General features: G+C 47.6%; 1 protein-coding gene across 2 annotated transcripts in view; it reads right to left on the minus strand.

The window, feature by feature from the left end:
• The window catches only part of elmo3 (engulfment and cell motility 3), an 83,492-nt gene extending 64,891 nt beyond the window's left edge, over positions 1-18,601 (minus strand). Inside the window, exons 1-2 of one of the 2 annotated variants that reach the window (XM_055648691.1) lie at positions 18,455-18,580; positions 17,968-18,076 (exon numbers count right to left, since the gene is read on the minus strand). The gene's annotated coding sequence lies outside the window, so the exon portion shown is untranslated. Of the gene's footprint in view, positions 1-17,967; positions 18,077-18,454 lie in introns of both variants that reach the window. The other variant, XM_055648690.1, reaches the window with a different exon arrangement.
• Between the last annotated feature and the right edge of the window lie 1,557 nt (positions 18,602-20,158).

A 20,158-nucleotide genomic window follows, 5' to 3' on the forward strand; every position in this document is an offset into this window, starting at 1 on the left:
AGCTCCAACACATCAACCATGCAACCCTGCAATGTTTGCATTGGTGCGGTTGGACTCGTGGAGCAGCTGGCCGTTTCACTTTAACTCATGCGTAACGGCCATCACCACCCTGATCACAGGTTCCAACACTTCTCTATCCCTCATCTCAAACCAAATGGCACTTTAGAAACCTCCATCAGGTTCCCTCTCGTTTTGAGGTTCCTCATCTCTGACCCAGTTACAGTACAGTCCCACAAAGTGGACATTTAACCACAACTCACACGTTGCAGCAGCATCTAGAAAAGCACTTGAATTACTGAGGGACTACTAGAGATAAGTACAATGGTCAGCAAAGACTATGTGGGCCGAAGGGCCTGCTTCCGTGCTGTATGACTCTATGGAACCTGGGTAAAACATCCAAACTAACTTTCCACTGCAAGATCAGACTAACTGTGTGTGAGAGAGAGAGGTTGCTCTCGTACATGAGTAGAAAGATTCACTAAACTAAACTAACTGATTTATCCATGGCTGACAAGAGAAATTATGTCTGTGCTAAACTGAAACTCAAGGATAGAGTCTGTACACTGCAAAATCCTTGCAGGTGGATTGCCCGCGATATAGGGTATGCTAACAGCTAGCTTGACCGGGGTGGAATACAGTATGGAAACAGGCCCTTCAGTCCAGCAAGTCCACACCAAACATCAAGCACATACCCTTTGACATGAATTTTAGCCTAAATCATTGCATTCTCTCCATATTCCCATCAATTACCCCCTAGATTCCATTGCATATCTACACAAGGGCACTTTACAGCAGCCAATTAACCCAGCAACCTAGAGATGTGGGAGGAAATCAAATTACTTGCAGGAAGCCCAGATAGTCACAGGGAGAATGGTAAACTTCACGTAGACAGCATCCGAGGTCAGCATTAAACCCGGGTCTCTGAAGCTGTGAGGCAGTACTGTGCTGCCTATTCAAATGAATTTTACAAACAAAGCAGGAGTTTTGTTTCTTAAACAATGTGGTTTCTTAAACAATGGGGTTGTCCCAGTCTCAACTACCTCCTCTGGCAGCTTGTTCCACACAACCACCACCCTTTGTGTGAAAAAGTTACCCCTCGTATTCCTATTAAATCTTTTCCCTTCACCTTGAACCTATGTCCTCTGGTCCTCGATTCCCATACTCTAGGTAAGAGACTCCATGCATCTACCCGATCTATGCCTCTCATGATTTTGTACACCTCTATAAGATTCCCCTTCATCCTCCTGCGCTCCATGGAATAGAGGCACAGCCCACCATGAGTTTAAAGAAGGGTTTCGACCTGAAATGTCACCCCTTCCTCTCCAGAGATGCTGCCTGTCCTGCTGCGTTACTCCAGCATTTTGTGTCTATCCCAACCTACTCCACCTCTCCCTATAGCTCACACCCTCTAGTCCTGGGAACATCCTCGTAAATCTTTTCTGAACCCTTTCAAGCTTAACAATATCTTTCCTATTCTATGTCATCCCACTTTGTCATCCACTCTCCGCACAATAGAGAGAATTTACAGAGGCCATTTAACCTATAATCCCGCACGTCTTTGAGATTTGGGAGGAAACATGTATTTTTTATTTCTATTTATTTTTTCATGCACACTGAATGGACACTGGTTGAGCAACGTTTTTTTGTTTCCTCTGGGTATGCGAATACTCAGGAAATGACAATAAAGATATACAATACAATACAATACAAAAACAGCATCAGAGGAGACCTATGGGGTCACAGGGAGAACGTGCATACTCCACACGGACAGCGTGTAGAGAACTACAAATCAATGTCGGGCACTGAAGAGGTGCAGAAAAACGGGAAAATGTTTGAGGTTGTATGTGAGTATTGACAACATTCACAGCAAGGTAAATGAATGAGTGGCACATTATGGGAAATAGGGCTGCAGGGTGACCTATACTGGGGACTAAATAATCCAAGGACATTCAATAATTAGGAAGAATAGGCAAAGGGAAAAGTAGGTGGAATAGTTGTATTAGTAAGGGAAGAGATCAATGCAGCTGTAAGAAATGATCCTGGCTTTACCGATCATGACACAGAATTAGATCGAACTTGGCTCAAGCGAAGAAGGATCAAATGACAGAGAATATTGGATGGAGCTGGGGAAAAGGCTCCAAATTGTAGTTTTAATGTCAGGTGTGGCATTAATCATAAACTGGAGCTGCATGTAGCTGGGTTGAGTAGTAATTATGAGAGACTAACTACATATCTTATTGTGTATTGTGTATTCTTTTTAAGTGTATTGCTGCTGGCAAATTCATTTCACTGCACCTTCGGGTGCATGTGACCAATAAAATTGACTTTGACATATAGACTCTAATAAAGTGAACAATGAACTCATGGAATATATTCAAGAATTATTTACGTAAGGTGGGGTAGCGACTTGGCAAAAGATGAATTTGTATCTTGTTTAATGCAATGAGAAACATTTGATGAATAATCTTGTTGTCAAGGAGACTTTGGGGAAGAGTAATCATAATATGGTAGGATTTGACATTGAATTTGGAATTAATGCAGTTCAATGCAAAAACAGGCTCTTAAGTTTAAGCAAAAGAAACAACGAAAGCATGAGGGATGGCTGTGGTTGAGTGAGGGGAAAGGCATGATAGAGGAGGGACAATTGTTAGCACATGAAGAAATTATGCATATTCTTTAAGGTGCAATGTAATAATAATTCTTTAAGGCACAAAACAGAACAGGAAAAAATTATTTACCCATGGCTGACAAGAAAAATTAAGTTTGTGCTAAATTCAAGGAAGTGGATTATGAAGTTGCCAGAAATATGTAGGCTTTAGGATTAGGAGCATTTTAGGATTTAGCAAGAAGGATTAAAAGACTGATAATGAAAGGCAACGTGAAATATGAGAGTAAATGACAAGAAACTTGAAAATGAACCGTTGAAGCTTTTATCTGTACATAAAAAGGATTAGACTACTGACGGTGGGCCTCTTACAGGCAGAGAGAGGGGAATTTATAATGGGCAACAAGAAAATAGCAGGAGGAATGAAACAATTACTTGACATCTGTCTTCACGAAGAGACGTGCACAATCTGACCGACATGTTAAATAATAATTGAGTGTGACTAATTAACTGAAGGAACAAAATAAGATGAGTTGTAATAATGAAGCTGAAAAATCCCATGGGCCATGTCCTGATGCAGGGTCTCAACCTAAAACATTAACTATCCTCTGCCTCCACAGATGCTGCCTGACCCACTGAGTTCCTCCAGACCTGCTTGTTTATTGACCTCTGTAAATCGCCCCTAGTGTGTACAAAGTGGAAGTGAAAGTGGGATGACATAGAATTAGAATGAAAGGGTGATCGATGGTTGGCATGGACTCGGTGGGCCGAAAGGCCTGTTCCCATGTTGTATCTCTAAACTAGTGAACACCTTATAAAGAATAATAGGATTAAGCAAGTTGAACATGGATTCCTGGCAGAAAATGCATTTGACTAATTTACTTGAGTTCTTTGAGGTTGTAACTACAGGTGCACAACCTTTTATTAGAAACCGAAAAGCTCCGAAATTTTTCCAGATGTCGTGCACCAAAGCTCGCGTTTGGCGCCAAACTGACCCAAAACGACCCACGGCAACCCAGGTCTGTACTTGTAGATTCCTCCCTGGAGACCGGAATGTGTAAATCATTGCTTAAATGTTAATCAGTTAGTTTGGATCTTTTATGTGAAGGGGGGTGAAGGGGTAAACTTTAATTCTTAGTCCCCTACCTGGTCGGAGAGGCGGGGAGCGGTCAATGCCATACCGGGTCGCTGTGCAGTAAGATCTCTCCGCAGCGCTGTGGCCGGTCTGGCCGCGGGCGGCGCCGTTTGTAGACCCCGGCAATCTACCCCTGGCTGCGAGGCGCTCCAAGTCCAGCGCGGCCCGCGGTCGGACGCCCAGCTCCGCGAATGTCAGGAGTCGGCGGCGTCGCAGCGCTGGGATACCAGCGGGGTGCGGGCAATGCCTTACCAGGTCGCCGTGCGGCAAGCTCCGGAGCGCTGTGGCCGCCGACACATAACATCGCGGAGCGTCGCTGGATTTGGAGCCGCGCAGCCAGGGGTAGAGTTGCCGGGGTCGGAGCTCCAACCGGCGCCGCCCGCGGCCGGACGGAGCCCCCAGCTCCGCGAGGTTGGGAGTCGCCGACCAGGTAGGTAGGGGACTAAGAATTAAAGTTTCCCCCTTCACCCCTACACCACCACCACCACATAAAATCCCTCCAAACTAACTGACTAACATTTATGCAATGATTCTCCCGGTCTCCGGGGAGGAGGCAGCTGCTCCAGACTTTTCAAGCCGCCCGCGCTACCTACCTAATCTACGCTAAAAATCTTCCATTCTGAAATCCGAAAATGTCCGAAATCCGACAAGTGTCTGGTCCCAAGGCTTTCGGATAAAAGGTTGTGCACCTGTAGTAGAATAGATTAAACTGAATTTGGATAGATGGAGGCTTTGGATTTTCATAATGTGTTTGTAAAGATCCTGTTTGGCGGGTCGGTTTGCAATGTTAGAGCAATTGGGTGCAAATACTGACACGGGCTGGGAATTGGTTATTGGATAGCAAGTGAACAAACGGATCCTTCTTGGGCTGGTCAGCTGTGACTGGTGGGATGTCATGGAGGCTAGGGTTGCACCCAGCTGTTCATGATCAACACCACCGATTCAGCAGAGGGTACAACATGTCATCTTTCCAGGCGTGTGGATGGCATTAACCTGGGCAGGGGTGCAGAGGAAGATGTTCAAAGGTATCAGGAAGACATGGACAAGCAGAGCAAGTGGACAAAATCATGGCAGATGAACATAATGAAGTTATGACATTCAGTGCACAAAACAGCTCTTTTTTACATTGTTATAAGCATATAAAGCTGCCGAGAGAGGTCATCGAAGCCCCAACGGACTCACCATGAACTCAGAGATGTTTAAGAAAGAACTGCAGATGCTGGAAAATCGAAGGTAGACAAAAATGCTGGAGAAACTCAGCTGGTGAGGCAGCATCTATGGAGCGAAGGAAAGAGGCGACGTTTCGGGTCGAGACCTTACTGAAGAAGGGTCTCGACCCGAAATGTCGCCTATTTCCTTCGCTCCATAGATGTGAACTTAGAGATGATCTGGGACACGTGCAGTCATGTTTGATGAATGGATGCCTCAGAGAATGTTTACACGGCTCCTTTGCTTGGAATTTACTCCGCCACAACTCACTGAGTCATCAAAATACGTGTCTACTTCAATGTCAAATGCAGGTTCCAAGTTGTACCTCAGCCCATTTAAACCATTCACACTGAGACTGAATTTAAATGAGGAGCATTGAGTGGGTGAAGAACTGCTGAATGCAGTCATTTTGTATGTGTATCTCTCTCTCTCTCTCTCTCTCTCTCTCGTTAAGGAAATCTGGGTGAAGGGTCAAGGGCTTCAGTGTGCAGCGCAGACAATGTATGGGACTGTAGCCGGGTCCACAAGGAAGCGTCAGGAACACTTTGTATTTTCAAGGCCTGGTTGTTGGAAGAGAGAGCAGAGTGGGTGGGATTGTGGTGTAAATAGCAGAGCTGCTGCCTCACAGCACAAACATTGTGGGCCGAGGTGCCTGTTCCTGTGCTATTTTGTTCCACGTCCAGCAATTCAGGGTTCAATCCTGATCTCTGGTGCTACCTGTGCGGAGTTTGCACCTTCCTCCTGTGACTGTGTGGTTTCCCCTGAGTGCTCCGGTTGCCTCCAACATCCCAGCTGCGTGCTGGTGGGGAGGTTAACGGACCACTGTAAATCGCCCCAGGTGTGTCAGTAGTCGATGAGAATGTGGGGAGAATGAAATGGGATCAGTGTACATAGGTGGTTGATGCTGTTGTGGACTCAGCGGGTCAAAGGGCCCGTTTTGTGCTGCTTGACTCTGTGACCCTAGTTGGGAGTATGGGGGGTGCAAAGAAAGGCTGGGAAGAAATGGGATATTGGAAAAGTGGCTCCAGAAGACAGAAGGGGGGGAATGCAAAGAAGAGCTAGGCAGGACGGCCCACAGGGCGGTTAAAAAGAACTGGAGAGGAGCAATTGTTCTCGAGAGAGTTAAAGCGGCAGGCAAACGTGTACGCAACGGGACCGAGAGACGTTCATAACAAGCGGTGCAGTAACAGTGCAGGAGGCAAGGACATAAGGCTAAGGCGCTCTGCCATATCCATTTACGGGTGCAATTGTGTGACCAGGTGAGGGAAATGTGCCAACTAGTACACAGCCCCTTTATGAATGGGTGTGAATATAAACATTATATGCATTACAGTTAAACATTTGTCTCTTCAATAGGATTCCTACTCAAGGAAAATTAAGGGCTCCGATGGAAAGGGAGAGCTGATCCACAGGAAGTGTTACCATCTAAAAGGGAGAATCTATTACTAAGAGATTAAGAGACAATTCAAGAAACACGTTTAAGAAACATTTGGACAGGTACATGGATAGGACTGGTTTAGAGGGATATGGGCCAAATGCAGGCAGGTGGGACTAGTGTGGATGGGACATGTTGGTTGGTGTGGGCAAGTTGACCGAAGGGCCTATTTCTATGCTGTATGACTATGAGATCGGTACCAGCCAGCGCAGTACTGTATTAGCCAGGATGAGAGGGTGAACTCCCCAGGCCCTTGTTGAATGGTGCAAAGGAACTCCAGTGAGGTGCATTTCACCTTATATTCATGAATGTGCTACGACTGAAATGTTTGAATGAACAAGTTCAAGAGGCTGAGCTTGAAGCTCTCACATTGCTGTCTAACCGAGCTAACTAGTTAGCAGCCTCTCACACATTGCAGTGATTGCTTTACAATTAGGGAAACCATTTGGCCCATTGAATCAATACTAGCTATTGGTACAATCCCATTAATCTGTGAAATTTATCACATGTCCAATATGTTTCTATTGGAATCAAGGGATATGGGGAGAAGGCAGGCACGGGTTATTGATAGGGGATGATCAGCCATGATCACAATGATTGGCGGTGCTGGCTCGAAGGGCCAAATGGCCTCCTCCTGCACCGATTTTCTATGTTTCTATGTCCGTTAACACAGCCACGTGCCAGTCCCCTACACTCGGGGCAAGTTACCGTTGCAGTTGCAATGTATCTGATATCGGGAACATGTTTCCTGCCTCTAGCATGTCCAAACCCTTAATAATCTTATATGTTTCAATAAGATCCCCTCTCATCCTTCTGAACTCCAGAATATACAAGCCCAGCCGCTCCATTTATGGCCTTTATAACACGAGGAGTCGAGTATAGGAGCAAAGAGGTCAGTTCTGCAGTTGTACAGAGCCCTAGTGAGACCACACCTGGAGTATTGTGTGCAGTTTTGGTCCCCTAATTTGAGGAAAGACATTCTTGCTATTGAGAGAGTGCAGCGTAGGTTTTAGAAGGTTAATTCCCGGGATGGCGGGACTGTTATATGCTAAGAGAATGGAGCGGCTGGGCTTGTACACTCTGGAGTTTAGAAGGATGAGAGGGAATTTTATTGAAACACATAAGATTGTTAAGGGTTTGGATACGCTAGAGGCAGGAAACATGTTCCCGATGTTGGGGGAGTCCAGAACCATGGGCCACAGTTTAAGAATAAGGGGTAAGCCATTTAGAACGGAGATGAGGAAACACTTTTTCTCACAGAGAGTTGTGAGTGTGGAATTCTCTGCTTCAGAGGGTGGTGGAGGCAGGTTCTCTGGATGCTTTCAAGAGAGAGCTAGATAGGGCTCTTAAAGATAGCGGAGTCAGGGGATATGGGGAGAAGGCAGGAACGGGGTACTGATTGGGGATGATCAGCCATGATCACATTGAATGGCGGTGCTGGCTCGAAGGGCCAAATGGCCTACTCCTGCACCTATTGTCTATTATTGCCATTCTCTCAGCATATGACAGTCCCACCATCCTGGGAATTAACCTTGTAAACCTACGTTGCACTCCCTCAATAGCAATAATGTCCTTCCTCAAATTAGGAAAAACTGCACACAATACTCCAGGTGTGGTCTCACTAGGGCCACATACAAGTGCAGAAGGACCTCTTTGCTGCTATGCTCAACTCCTCTGTTATGAAGGCCAACATGCCATTAGCTTTCTTCACTGCCTGCTCTACCTGCATGCTTACTTTTATTGACTGATGAACAATGACCCCCAGATCCCGTTGTACTTCCCCTTTTCCCAACATGACACCATTTAGATAGTAATCTGCCTTCCTGTTTTTGCTACCAAAGTGGATAACCTCACATTAAACTGCATCTGCTATGCATCTGCCCATTCCCCCAACCTGTCCAAGTCACCCTGCATTCTCATAGCATCCTCCTCATGGTTCACACTGCCACCCAGCTTTGTGTCATCTGCAAATTTGCTAATGTTACTTTGAATCCCTTCATCTAAATCATTGATGTATGATCCAGCTTTTTGTGTCTATCTTCTGTTTAAACAAGCATCTGCAGTTCCTTCCTGCACACATGTCATTGAGATGTGGGTGGGGGGGACAGAGCACCTGAATGACCCACATGGTCACAAGGAAGAAATTGCAAACTCCATAAACGGATGGAGATAGAGGTTAGGATTGAACCTGGGTAGCTGGAGCTGTGAGGTAGTGACTCTAACTGCAGCCCCCTTGGCTGAGAGTCCCGATGTTCACCCGCAGGCTGGGCGCAAGGAGGGGCGGTTTCACCTCACGCTCACGTGACCACCAGTCTCGGCCAAATGGTTTAAGCACAGGCAACCTTCATGAAGTCTTGGACTACACCATCAGCATTGCAAGGTAGGCAGGAAAGGGAGGGATACCACATCCGAAGGAACTATATTGGTCAACAATTATGAGAAAGCAGAACTGCCCTCTCGTCTCCACACTCAGAGTCGTCAAGTACAACTTTAAAATAAGAACTGAAATCCCCTTGAGATTGAAATAATGAAAAAGAATCTCAACACGTCACTGCTTTTACCCGATTATTTGATGTTGAAAAGATAGGCCATGTGTTTCTTCCAGCTCCTCCGGTTTCTTCCCACATCCCAAAGGGTTGGAGGGTGAATTGGCCATTGGAAATTCACCCATCATGCAGGTTAATAGCGACCAAAAAAATCAAAGGGAAGTTTGAAAATTCTCTCTCAAAATCATAGTTTGAGAGAGAATTAGTTGCTAGGATGTGCAATAAGGAGGGGGGACAAAATCAGAACAATAGGATTGCCCCCCTGATAATCAGCATGGACCGATGGGCCGAATGAACTCCTTCAGTGACACAGCAGTAGAGTTGCTGTCTTACAGTGCCAGAGACCCAAATTCAATCATCACTACGGATGCTGTCTGTAAGTACTTTGGACATTCTACCTCTGACTGTGTGGGTTTTCTCCGGGTGATCTGGTTTTCTCCAACATTCCAATGACATGCAGGTTTGTAAGTTAATTGGCTTCTGTAAATTGTCCCCAGTCTTATCTGTCGGATAGAACAGCGGGACAGGAAGCATCTCTGGAGAGAAGGTGACGTTTCAGGTCGAGATTTTTCTTCCTTTTCTCCAGAGATGCTGCCTGACCCGTTGAGTTACTCCAGCATGTTGTGTCTCTCCTCATTGTAATCCAGTTTCTGCAGTTCCTTCCTACACAAGTTTCATGGGACTATGGGAAAATAGATCCAGATTAATTTCGAGGGAGGGCAGTCTACAGATCAGGTGAGTTTGAAGGGATCACAGGTACCAGGTCCCCAATACATTGAAGGTAGCACAGGATCCAGGGACCCAGTGAGTGGAGGAGATGACAGGAGTCATAACCTAGGATTATAGGATGTTTACCACATTCGGTTGTAACGCCGTGATGCCTCTGGCAGGTTGCAGTGTGCACATTTCAAAAGTGCCCACACTTTATGGAAACATAATATACAAATGTAAAATGGTTAAAGGCATCTCAAGGTTGTGGAAGGTGTAATATAAATAAAGACCAAGTTTGATATTCATGTGAGAAACATTGGACTTTGAACAAGGACGAGATGTCTCCAAGGTTAAAAACAAAGTGGCTAATTGAGGAGGAGCTGCAGTAGGCAGATGCACACTTGGGTTTCAGAGGAAGAAAAAAAAACAGGAAACTCAGAGTTCCAATTGAGAAAACCAAGAAAATAATGAGTCAGACCAGGCCAAAGTTCGCTGAGTCATTTCAACACAGGAAGGGTTCAGGATGCAATCGTTCCCTTGATAAAGCCAATAACTGCATGATAAGCACAGTAACTCATTCCACCCGTGACTCAGAATTATTTTTTTTAGTGCTCTACTTGTGAAGCTGTGCATTGCTTCATATTTAGATTGCACTTTTCCACATTTCTCCGGAAGTCTGTGAATTAATCACAGAGAAAGAATGTATCGATCACCCTCCATAGAGTAAGATGCTAAATAGTGGCTGGATGGCAAGCTGGATTGTTGTGCTTTCATGTGCAGGAAGGAACTTCAGACACAAAACACAGCGGGTCAGGCAGCATCTCTGGAGAAAATGGATGAGTGATGTTTCGGGTCGGGTCTGAGGAAGGGTCCTGACCTGAAACGTCACGCATCCATTTTGTCCAGAGATGCTGCCTGACCCATTGAGTTACTCCTGCACTTTTGTGCAAATGTGAAATCCATCCACATTTATCTTGGTTCACTTCAACAGCACTTGCCAGATCTTCACCTTCTACCAGAAAGGGACAGGAATGGAGTCACCATCTAATTCTCCTTTAAACAAAGCTCCGTCCTGACACAAACTATTCCCTTAGTGCTACCAGGCCAAAATGTCAGAACTCCCTGCCCAATGGGCTGTCAATGGGAACCACCTCCATATTCTCCAGGTAGATGGCTCACCATCCTGCCTGCAGGAGGCAAAGGGAAGGATTATTTGGACTTAGTGGTGAGCCAACAGACTGCTGTGGGTCTGGGATTGAAACAGGCCATTCTGCCCATCGTGTACACCCCAAACAGTAAGCACCAACCCGCATCTTCCAGCACTTGGCCCCTAACCTTTATGGTGAGACCATTCGAGTGGCCATCGGCTGTTTGTCCTTGGGGGTACTGGGAATGTGTCACATTGTGGATGTCGACAGTCCCAGTGGGGAGCTGGCTGTCATTGCTGCGTTTACAAATTTCTCCCCTGAATCCCGGTAGATACTTACTTCTACACATGAGACAACTCCCCAACCATCAGAATGATTGTGGGCGGTACAGTGGCCCAGCTGGTAGAGCTGCTGCCTCACAGCGCCAGAGACCCAGGTTTGATCCTGACCTCAGGTGCTGTCTGTGTGGAGTTTGCATGTTCTGCCTGTGTCATCGCGGTGCTCCAGTTTCCTCCATATTCCAAAGACGTGCAGGTTTGCAGGTTAATAGGCCTCTGTGAATTGCCCCTAATGTTTTGGGAGTGGCTGGGAAAATGGGATTACATAGAACTAGTGTGAAAAGGTAATCGATGGTTGGCATGGACTCAGTGGGCCAAAGGTTATTTTCCATGTTGTATCTTTAAAATTAAACTAACATCTGGCTTCATACCGTGAGAACAACGGGTAACAAGTTAATCAGTGCAAACGACACTACATTGGGGCAGATTATCATGGATGCTCAGATGGGCCGGGAACTCAGCCTATTTCCATCTGCCCTCAACTTTCTTTCAGGAACTGAAGAAGGGTTTCAGCCCGAAACGTTGCCTATTTCCTTCACTCCATAGATGTTGCTGCACCCGCTGAGTTTCTCCAGCACTTTTGTCCACCTTTGATTTTCCAGCATCTGCAGTTCCTTCTTAAAAAACTCAACTTTTACACCCCTTTTACTCTTCACATTGTTTATCAATGATTTAGATGAAGGGATTGAAGGCTTTGTGGCCAGGTTTGCAGATAATACAAAGATATGTGGAGGGACAGGTTGAGTAGAGAAAGCAGTGACTCGGCAGAAGTACTTGGACAGGTTGGGAGAGTGGACGGAGAAGTGGCAGATGGAATACAGCGTAGCAACGTGTGGAGTCATGCTGTTTGGTCGTAGTAATTGATGCGTAGACTATTTTCGAAATAGGGAGAGAATTCAGAAATCGGAGGTGCACAGGAACTTGGGAGTGCAGGATTCCGAAAAAGTTCCAATTTGCAAGTTGAATCGGTAGTAAGGAAGGCAAACGCATTGCTAGTATATATTTAGAGAGAACTAGAATATAAAAGCAAGGAAGTAATTCTGATGTTTTACTAAGGCTGGTCAGACCACATTTGGAGTATTGTGAGTGTCCCTCTCTGGTTCTTGATCCCCCTGCCTTGGGTAAAGACTCTGTGCAAGAATCCTATCAATTCCAAGGAGACAGATATTTACAGTTCAGAGGAGCTTCACTGAGTTGTTCCTGGATCAAGCGGTGTTTTTATGAGGAAAAGATGAGCAAATTGGGTTCACAATTCAATGGAACCTAGAATTATGAGTAAACATCATGTATAAGATCACGAGAAGCTTGACATGACAGTTCATGTATACAAAAACTGGAATATAATGCTGAGGCTCTATAAGGCACTGGTAAGGCCGCATTTGGAATATTGTGAGCAATTTTGGGCACCATATCTGAGGAAGGTACACAAAAATGCTGGAGAAACTCAGCGGGTGCAGTAGCATCTAGGTAGGAAATAGGTGACGTTTCGGGCCAAAACCCTTCTCCCCCCCCCCACCCCCCATCAGTCTGAAGAAGGAAGGAAAAAGGGAGGAGGAGGAGCCCAAGGGCGGGGGGATGGGAGGAGACAGCTCGAGGGTTAAGGAAGGGGAGGAGACAGCAAGGGCTAGCAAAATTGGGAGAATTCAATGTTCATGCCATCCGGACGCAAGCTGCCCAGGCGGAATATGAGGTGCTGTTCCTCCAATTTCCAGTGTTGCTCACTCTGGCAATGGAGGAGACCCAGGACGGAGAGGTCGGATTGGGAATGGAAGGGGGAGTTGAAGTGCTGAGCCACCGGGAGTTCAGGTAGGTTATTGCGGACTGAGTGGAGGTGTTCGGCGAAACGATCGCCCAACCTCCGCTTAGTCTCACCGATGTAAATCAGCTGACATCTAGAGCAGCGGATGCAGTAGATGAGGTTGGAGGAGATACAGGTGAACCTTTGTCACACCTGGAACGACTGCTTGGGTCCTTGAATGGAGTCGAGGGGGGGGGGAAGGGACAGGTGTTGCATTTTTTGCGGTTGCAACGGAAAGTGCCCGGGGAGGGAGTGGTGCGGGAGGGAAGGGAAGAATTGACAAGGGAGTTGCGGAGGGAGCGGTCTTTGCGGAAGGCAGACATGGGGGGAGATGGAAAGATGTGGCGAGTGGTGGGGTCACGTTGGAGGTGGCGGAAATGGCGGAGGATTATTTGTTGTATTTGCCGGCTGGTGGGGTGAAAGGTGAGGACCAGGGGGACTGCCCTTGTTGCGAGTGCGGGGATGGGGAGAGAGAGCAGTGTTGCGGGGTATGGAAGAGACACTGGTGCGAGCCTCATCTATGGTGGAGGAGGGGAATCCCCGTTCCCTGAAGAGCGAGGACATTTCCGATGCCCTGGTGTGGAACGTCTCATCCTGGGAGCAGATGCAGCGTAGGCGGAGGAATTGGGAGTAGGGGATGGAGTCCTTGCAGGGTGGGAAGACGTGTAGTCCAGATAGCCATGTGAGTCAGTGGGTTTGTAGTGTATGTCGGTCAGAAGTCTATCCCCTGCGATGGAGATGGTGAGGTCAAGGAATGGTAGGGAAGTGTCGGAAATGGTCCAGGTGTATTTGAGTGCCGGATGGAAGTTGGTGGTGAAGTGGATGAAGTCAGTCAGTTGTGTGTGGGTGCAGGAGGTGGCCCCAAAGCAGTCGTCAATGTAACGGAGGTAGAGGTCGGGGATGGAGCCCTGGTATGTATTGAACAAGGATTGTTCGACGTACCCGACAAAGAGGCAGGCGTAGCTGGGGCCCATGCGTGTGCCCATAGCTACGCCTTGTGTTTGGAGGAAATGGGAGGAGTCAAACGTAAAGTTGTTGAGGGTGAGGACCAGCTCCGCTAGGCGGAAGAGAGTGTCAGTGGCTGGGTATAGGTTGCTCCTCTGGTCGAGGAAGAACCGGAGGGCTTTGAGGCCATCCTGGTGGGGGATGGAGGTGTAGAGTGACTGGACCTCCATGGTGAAGATGAGGGGGTGGGGGCCTAGAGAGTGGAATGCGCGGAGGCGGCGGAGAGTGTCTGAGGTGTCTAGAACATAGGTGGGAAGGGATTTGACCAAGGGGGATAGTATGGAGTCAAGGTATGTGGAGATGAGTTCGGTGGGGCACGAACAAGCAGAGACAATGGGTCTGCCGGGAGAGCCGGGTTTGTGGATTTTGGGGAGAAAGTAAAACCGGGCCATGCGGGGCTGGGGAACGATGAGGTTGGAAGCTTGGTCGGGCAGGGTGTGGGAGTTGATGTGAGGAAGGATGTGTTGGCTCTGGAGAGAGTCCAGAGGAGGTTTACAAGAATGAACCCAGGAATGAGTAGGTTAACCTATGATGAGCGTTTGTCGGCACTGGGCCTGTACTCGCTGGAGTTTAGAAGTCTGAGGGGGATCTCATTGAAGCACACAGAATAGTGAAAGGTTTGGATTGAGTGGAGTGGAGAGGATGTTTCCACTAGTTAGAGAGTCTAGGACTAGAGGTCATAGCCTCAGAATTAAAGGAAGTCCTTTTAGGAAGGAGATGAAAAATCTCTTTAGTCAGGGGGTGGTGAATCTGTGGAATTATTTGCAACAAAAGGCTGTGGAGGCCACGTCAGTAGATATTTTCAAGGCAGAGATAGATAGATTCTTGATTAGTGCAGGAGTCAGGGGTTATGGGGTGAAGGCAGGAGAATGGGGTTATGAGGGAAAGATAGATCTGCCATGATTGGCAGACGGAATAGAATTGCTGGGCTGAATGGCCTAATTCTTCTCCTATCACTTATGACCTTATGCCACTTCCCCAAACACTGTAAGTTGAGCTGCATCCGGGCCTGGGAAGTGAAGCTCTCTTCAATGCATGGCCGAAGCTTTGATGTGTGGGTGAGCTCAGTGCTAGCTTTACATCTTCCTGAAACTGAACTACCAGACACACCCTTCAGGGCAATGAGTGATCACGGCCTCCATCAACCTTGACCCTCATTTCTCATCTATTCCCTCGGTCGTGGGAACCATCAGAAAGAGAGAACTTGAATTTATACAGCACTGTTCACAAACTCCCAATGGCAAATAGTTGTCAATGTCAAACCACGGGAGGTTTTTAGTTTTTAGTTTTAGTTTTAGAGATAGGGCACGGAAGCGGCTCACCGAATCCGCTCCGACCAGCAATCCCCGCACATTAACACTAGGGACAATTTACATTTATACCAGGCCAATTAACCTACAAACCTGTACGTCTTTGGATCGTGGGAGGAAACCCATAATCTCGGAGCAAACCCATGCAGGTCATGGGGAGAACATACAAGCTCCGTACAGACAAGCACCCATAGTCAGGATTGAACCTGGGTCTCTGGTGCTGTAAGGCAGTAGCTCCACTGCTATGCCACCATTAGAGTGGAGGTATTAGAGATGGATACAATTACAATGTTTAAAAGGCATTTGGACAGGTACATAGACAGGAAAGATTAAGTCATGAAGAGTCACGAGTGTTTTAGTGTATTATGTCCCGAAACAACAGCAATGAAATTCTTACCTACGGCAGCACAACAGATATTTAAACATAGTACTCTGTAAACAGCGTGAAAAACAACAGCAAACGATCAGTATATTTAAAAAAACCCAATAATAGCGCAAAGACAAAAACAATGCCGCCGAGTCTGTAGTTCGGAGCTTATTTGAACGTTGTAGTGTTTAAATAACCTGGAGAGGGACTTAAGCCCAATTCAGGCAAATGGGAACAGCATAGATAGACATCACAGTCAGCATGGAACAGGTGGGCCAAAAGGAGCAATTCTGATCTTTACAACCATCTACTTCTAGGGCGACACACTCAGTTCATCTAATATATCTGGTTGCTTTCCGCAACCACAAAGCAGTCCTGAACTACTGTCTACCTCATCGGGGACCATCGGACTATCTTTGATCGGACTTTGAAGGCAGACAAAAGTGCTGGAGAAACTCAGCGGGTGCAGCAGCATCCATGGAGCGAAGGAAATAGGCAACGTTTTGAACTGAAACCCTTCGGGGCTTTACCTTGCACTAAACGTTATTCGCTTATCATGTATTTGTACACTGCGAATGGGTCAATTGTAATCATATATTATCTTTCTGCTGGATGGTTAGCACGCAACAGAAGCTTTTCACTGTACCTCGGTACACGTGACAATAAGCTAAACTAAACTGAACTGAACCGATATGTACTTGGTCACAGTGCAATGCCATGAATTTCATTAACCTCCCCACCCCAACTCTCTCTCACATACCCATTGATTCCACCACAATTCTCCTGCTATCCGTTTACTCTTGGGGGAAAGTTACAGCGGCCAATTAGTCTACCAACCTGCACATCTTTGGAGTCATGCTGCCATAGCGTGAATGTGCAAACTCCACGCAGACAGCACCCGAGGTCAGGATTGTACCTGGGTTGCTGGAGCGGTGAGGCAGCGGCACTACCAGTGTGGTGACCCTTTCATCGCCTGGCTTACCTCTCTTGGGCAACAGTCACCTGTGGAGCTGCTGATAATTCCTCATAAATTCTTACGTGTTTAGTCTCAGCAACCACTCCAGCTACAGAATGTAAACAAACTAGCTACCGTAAGCTTTGGGCTGTTTTTTAAAGAAGTGCCAAGGAAGTTGCCTGGTCTCATGCAGCCTTGATGAGCGATAGGATTTTACAATCCTATAAGGAAACGTCCCACTGAGGAACGTTCATCTCTGGTCACCTCTTTACCCCCACCTCGATCATGCCATCGGTAGCGCTGAGTCGTGACTTGCAGCTTCAAAGACCCAGGCTCGATCCTGACCTCAGGAGCTAACTGCATGGAGTTTGCTTGTTCTCCCTGTGGCCGTGTGGGTTTTCTCTGGGTGATCTAGTTTCCGCCCAATGACAAAGATGTCTGTTTTTTTTTCAGGTTAATTGCTCCTAATGTGTTGGGAGTTGATCCAAAAGTGGGATAACATACAACAAGTATGGATGGGTGAAAATGGTCGGCAAATGGCCTGCTTCCATGCTGTATCTCTCAATCAATTACTAGTGTGCAGATGAGTGGTAGAATCTGGGGGGAGTTGAGCGGAATGTGGGGAGAACAATAAGTAATTTGTATAAATTAAAAGTCAGTTTCGAAAGGCTCCAAGATGGGAGTGGCAAGATTTAACAGGAACCCGAGGGGCAACCTTTTCACTCAGTTTATGGAACAAGCTGCCATAGAAGATAGAAGATAGTTGAGACAGATACTATAACAGAATTTAAATGACACTTAGACAGGTACGTGGATAGGAAAGGTTTAGAGGGATATAGGTCAAATGGGACTAGCTTAGATGGGGCAGCTTGGTTAGCAGTCGAATTGGACCGAAAGGCCTGTTTCTGTACTGTTGGACTCTCTGAATCTAAAATTCCACTTGAGCCTTCACTGCTTGAGGTTGAGTGTTCCCTCGCCACATATCTCCATCTGTACAAAACTCCTCTTGAAACCCACCCGTTACCCTGTCCCAAGCAGAGATGGGCAATAACCATGTTGGGATGGGGAGTCAGCAGCTAGAATTCTGAGAGCATCTTACACCACTGCAAGGTCTGGAGGAAGGTGTTCCATATCCTACAACAGCAGACTGTGCAAATTTATTCAACTGACGGTCAAGGGGGGGGGGATGGGAGATGGAAAGGAACATCCCAGGCAAACTCTTCAACGTCCCTTGGAGTCATTGCAGTTTATCAAATGCAACCAAAAGGAGAAGCAGAGCTCACTCTGACACCAGTGTCCATGCACACTCTCAGCAACGTAGCAGACTCACCATGGTGTCCATTTCCATGGTATCACCAATCACTCTGCAGGAGCGGGTACAAACGGACACCGGTCCGACACTCACCCAACACCGGCCCCGGGGCCAGAGGCCGCTCCCGGAGGCACAGTCCGATCCCAGACCACCCAGGCAGGTTCAACACCAGCAAAACTGCCAACCAGCCCAAGCGACAAACCTACAGCCAAGCGGGAGATGGATCATTTTCAGACAGCGAGAGTGGAGGTTATTTTTTAAGAAGAAACGATTTAAAAAGTTGTTATAAAAAGTTTTGAAAAGTTACCGAGGCCGCAAGGAGCGATTGCAAAGTTGTGATTTACAAATGATTGAACAGTGTGCAGAGTGTCTGCAGCCTGGGGCTGGGAACAGACCTCGGCGTCAGGTCCCTGTCCCTGTCCCCTCTCTGTCTGCTCCGTCCGACCGACAGAACTTGGGCAGCTGGTGAGGCAATGGGATCGCCCCTCGTCCTCTCCCTCTCCCCAGCCGGCTCCAGGCCGTGCCCGTCCCAGCCGACACCCAGCCCCCCATCTCTCCCACCCCCTGCCCCGGGACTTACCGGATGGGAGCGGGGTGCAGGCAGGACCCCGGTGAGAGCGGGTGAACCCCCCGGAGTTAGGAGCGCAGATGCCGCAGGGACCGTGTCCTCCGGGATCGCGACTCGGCTTCCGGGTTAGACATTGACACACGCCAGCTCCTCCTGCTGGAAAACGCAGCGCCTGCCGGCGGCCAGACCCACAGAAACCGGTACCCTCCTGGCCCGGCCAGCGACCCCCACTAACCACCCCTCCCCACCCCAAATCCACCCTGTCTCTCCTCTCCCCTGCCACCACACCTACTGCTCACCCACCCTACCGCACCTGCTCCTCACCCCTCCCTGTCTCTCCCCTCCCCTGCCACCACACCTACTCCTCACCCCTTATTACATACCCACCCTAACACACCCACTCCTCACCCCTCCCTGGGCTGGGCTGGACTGACCCTCACCAGCCAGGAGCTGAGTGGAGCAACTGACGATGGTGATGCTACAAGTGGGTGTGAGAGTTGAGTTTGATTTCCTAAATTCCACCTTCTCCGTGTCGCCAACGCCAGGGACACTGCAGTCTCTTCCCGAGGTCATCGCTCATCCGACCACTCCAACTGCCTGTCCTAGCCCATCCCCAAACTCACCCAGACCTCTGCCTGTGCCTTCGCTGCCCGATCCTGCTCCCTGCCACCCACCTGTGTGTACTCCCATCACACATGTCATATGATCTCCTCCCATCCATGTTGTATGTTCTCCCTACACGTGTGTTGTTTTCCCATCACACATGTCATATGATCCTCTGCCACCCATGTCATATGTTCTCCCTACACATGTCGTTTCCCCATCACACATGTCATAAGTATCTTGTCACCATGTCATGTTTCCCCATCATGCATGTTGTAAGTTCTCACTTCACACCTATTTAGACATTAGAGATACAATGTGGAAACAGGCCCATCGGCCCGTCGAGTCTGCGCCGACCAGCGATCACCCCGTACACTAACACTATCCTACATACTAGGGACAATGTACATTTTTTACAGAAGCCAATTAACCTACTTTGGTCTTTGGAATATGGAAGGAAACTGGAGCACCTGGAGAAAACCCACGTGGTCACAGGGAGAATGTACAAACTCTGTACAGACAGCACCCGTAGTCAGGATCGATCCCAGGTCTCTGGCGCTGTAAGGCAGCAACTCTACCGCTGCGCCACCCATGGATTAGCCCATCACCCATGTCATCTGCTGCCCATCACCTATGTTGTATGTTCCCTGTCATCCATGCTACTTGTTCCCCATCACCCATGTTGTTTTTCTCTCACCTGCCATCTATTCTACTGTCACCCATGTCATATGTATCCCAACATCCGCACTGCTTTCTCTGCACCCGTGTCAAATATTTCCCATCACCAACGATAGATTTTCGTCATCACTCTTGCATGCTCCCCCAACACTCACCACCTGAGATGGCCACAGAGCATTTGGTCATCTATCTTCATGTCACCCTATATGGCAGGGTGTCTGATTTTGATAACATGCCCGTGAGGTGGCTTGGAAAGATTATCTCCATCTTGGTGCCTAATTAAACCATTGTTGGTGGCGAGTTGAGTTTTCATTGTCACGTGTACCAAAGTGCTTTTTGTTGTGTGCTATCCAAAAAGCAGAAAGACTATACACGATTATGATCAGACCATCCACAATGTACAAATACAGGATAACGGGAATAGTGTTTAGTGCA

This window comes from Leucoraja erinacea, chromosome 17 (assembly GCF_028641065.1).
Source record: "Leucoraja erinacea ecotype New England chromosome 17, Leri_hhj_1, whole genome shotgun sequence".
In the NCBI taxonomy this organism is placed as follows: domain Eukaryota; kingdom Metazoa; phylum Chordata; class Chondrichthyes; order Rajiformes; family Rajidae; genus Leucoraja; species Leucoraja erinaceus.